We start from the raw sequence: 3,705 nt of genomic DNA, 5'->3' as shown, positions 1-3,705 counted from the left end.
GACTACACTAAAAAAACTTTTAATACTTAAGTATTTTTGAAAGTACACACTGTAGTAGTTTAACTGAAGTAATAACTTGACAGAGCTACTTTTACTTTTCCTGGAGTATTATTGACCAGTAGGATCAGTACTTCGACTCAAGTAATGACGCAGAGTACTTCAGTGTTACGACTTCAGTGTGTTTGGGTTTTGTGTGCTGGACCAACACAAAGCAGTTCATAACTGTGAGGGAGGTGGAAGGAAAAAGGTACAAAATTTAGAAAACTTTCTGAAACAAAATGCATCCAGCTTGCTTTACGTTGATTGCCCATGAAATAAAACACAGTTTGGAGCCAGTTTCCATCGTTCTAGTTCAATAGGGTCCACTTGTGCAGTTTAACTGTAATGTAAACTAGAAAATTGATTCTATTAAGAATTGGATTTTTAATTTTGAATCAATTAAAAATGCTCAAAAATCTGCATGTCGCATTACGAGTCTGTATGTTTTTATTTTAAAAAAGCCAGGCAGCTAAAGCTAACCTAATACTAGTAATTTAAGAACTGTATGCACAAACCTATTTTTTTTTTATTTTTTTTTTACATATATAAATTGATTGCGCTTTACAGAGTGGTTTTAAATAAACATTTTAAATATTTACGGTCTTTTCCTCATCAGTCACATAATTTAAGCAGAAACTGTAGACCATTTTAATTTGAAAAATAGATTTCTGAATTAAAAATAGTTTCAGAATCAAATTATAACCCAAAAAATCAGAACCAAATCGTTACACACTGAAATATTTGCACCTCTGGTGTAAACGAAGCTGTCCTGGGAATACCGTCATGGTGACTCTGGAGGAGCTGCACGGATCCTCAGCTCCATCGGGAAAACTATCAATGCGACATTTATTAATGATTTGTTGGACAATTTTGGTCTTTCTGGAAGGTGATCTGAAAAAGAACCTTAATGACTCTTGCATGTTATCTCTAGCTTGTGCAGCTGCTATCAGGTGATAGAAACGTGCAAAAGGGTCGGAAAAGTAACTCCACAAATCAACCTTCCTGGTAAAACATGGCGATGGAAGTGTCATGCTGTGGTGAAAGCTTTTTGCTGGCAGGGAAAAGGAAAGCGAGGGTAAGGAAGACAACTAAATCCAGGGCAATCCTGGAAAATCTTCATCCTCCAGCAGGACGACTTTAAACTTACAGCTGCTTTTAATTTAACTTTGTTCCATTTTTACAAAGAAAAAATGGACAAGAATCTCAGTCTTTAATCGTGGTAGACTCAAATTTTCACTGATTTAGTGGGGGGAATACAATTGCTCTCAACGGTTTCAGATTTTATTTGTGAAGACTTTAAATAACCGTTTCCTGCCAGGACACCATTATGTTCAACTTCATGTCAGACTATCTGATAAAGGCTAATAAACTGTGTTGTTGTTTGTGGTTGCAACATTTCAAAATGTGGAACAGTTCTCCTACTGAGAGTGTGATTAGTTTTTGGAAAGCCTCGTTATGTCGCAGCTTTGCAAAAGTTAACAATTCAAAGGGTTGTTAAGAAACAACAAACAAATGTATTTTCTAGTAATAAAAGGAGACGTTTTACTGCACTTTCTGGACGGCAGCTCAAACTTTCATAAACACAGACCCATTATGTGAAGCGATAGCAAAGACCCTGCAGGGAAAGGGGAAAAGAAAACACCATTAGTCATTTGAAAATGTGCACCCTTGCTCTGGTTTTTTTTTTTATCCTTGCGTTCTTTGCCCTCTTGTCCGAAACGATCCTAAAAAGTAATTTTAAGAAACCTTGAGAGTTGATTTACAACCCGGGCCTGTCATCTTAATCAAGCCTCTCAATGGAACCAGGACAAAAGTCTCGCACCAGTCTGAGCCCAGCGAGACGGCCGAGCCAAACGGCTTCTGACAGTCGTCCTTTTCTCGCCGTGATTTAGGTGGGGTCTGCTCCACGGCGTTTTTTTGTGCTTTATCCCTTCTCCTTTAGTGGCATCCAACCAGAGGGGTTACGCCACGGATAAAGCTACCCATGGTCCGCATTCTTGCCCAGGCTGTTGAGGCTGTCAGGGGGGCTCCTCTGATTTAGGGCGCCCCACTTCAGTGGCCCCTATAAATTTAAAAACTAATTCAGCGCTCTGCAGGACTTTTTGTTTTTTTTGCATAGGGCCCTCTTTGCCTTACAGTTACTGACAATTTTATGAAGTGCTCTTAATGAGCAGCAGATTAAAAGCGGCGTAGAAAATGAAGAGAAGTAACTCCACTGCAAAACATAAAATCAAAATTTTGGTTTAGTTTCTAGAGCAAATATCTCAGTAGACTTGGAATAAGACAAAACCAACATAGGAGGAGTTTGTCAGTGAGACACAGGAGCTTGTTTTAAGTCAATAATTAACTTATAGCATGGGAAAACATCTTGTTACATATTAAATAATCTGCCAATTTAACTATTCCTTCTTTTTAATCAATAATAAGCAATTGTTGACTTAAAACAAGCTCCTATATCTGCTGAAAATTTACTTGTGAGTTAGTTCTGTCTTATTCCAAGTGTACTAAGATATCTGCACCAGATATTAGACCAGAAATACTTGGTGATATTTTGTGTTTTTGCAGTGTACATGTGCGTTTGGTCGACTGGAGGATGGCACATCTTAAATACAGCTCTGGAAAAAACTGAGAGAAAGCCCACTGCACTGAACCTCATTGAAAACCTCCTGGTTATTCCATCAAACATTGATCTCTGAGCTCTTCCTGAGTTAAAACACTAGTATTGTTGTTTCTAAATTAATATGAACTTGTTTTCTTTGCATTATTTGAGGTCTGAAATTACTGCATCTTTTTTGTTATTGTGACAATTTCTCATTTTCTGCAAATAAATACAAAATTTTTGCTTCTAATTTCAGAGACATGTTGTCAGTAGTTCATGGAATAAAAGAACAATGTTCATTTAAATCAAACATAGACCTAGGAAGAGTAAAATCAGAGAAACTGATCATTTTAAGGAGTCTTTTAAGAGGCTGTATCTCCTCTGAAGTTCATCCATAACTGCGTCTGCACTATCAGTCAGTAAGCTGGATGTCAAAGCAGCCTGAGCGTGAACAGAAAAAGAGGTTTGCAGCCAATTAAAAAGTCCTTAACGGGCGGCGTTTATTGGGGTAAACATGTTGGAGAGTTTAGGAGGGCTCCGGCCGGTGGGACACTTGAACCCTGCCTCTCAGGTTTGCTCTCAGAGCGTCGGAGGAGAAGGATGGTAAGAGCACATGTATACACAGAGGGATTTGTGCCAGCAGATGTTCTCCTTGCACTCTATCTATCAGAAGGACTGACAGCCATTAAAAACAGACCGTGAGCTTTCCTCCTAATGAGTCTAAACATGTCTCCTTCAATAGACACACCTCACGTTTTGCTGCGCTTTTCATCTGGAGCCCCAAAACTCCTCTTTGCTCTCCTTTGCAGAAACAATTCTCACTTTCCGCCGTTGTCTAAACATTTATTTTCCTTTTGCTCTTCATAGACGTTAAGGATGCCGTGTTTGGAATCCCGGCCGGTTGTTTAACGGAAGACTTGCTTTAACGCTTCACAGAAACCAAGCGCAGCACGTGTTTTATGATCTCGTAAATGAGCGGCGATGTTGTGAAACGTGTGTCTCTGTGCTTGGGGGTCTTGTGTCTGATAGGGATTTATCCCCCCCTACTCGCCCTCCATCCCCACCTA

This window comes from Poecilia formosa, unplaced genomic scaffold (genome assembly GCF_000485575.1).
Source record: "Poecilia formosa unplaced genomic scaffold, Poecilia_formosa-5.1.2 Scaffold363, whole genome shotgun sequence".
In the NCBI taxonomy this organism is placed as follows: domain Eukaryota; kingdom Metazoa; phylum Chordata; class Actinopteri; order Cyprinodontiformes; family Poeciliidae; genus Poecilia; species Poecilia formosa.
The sequence above is the reverse complement of the archived record's forward strand: the minus strand, read 5'-3'. Positions refer to the sequence as shown.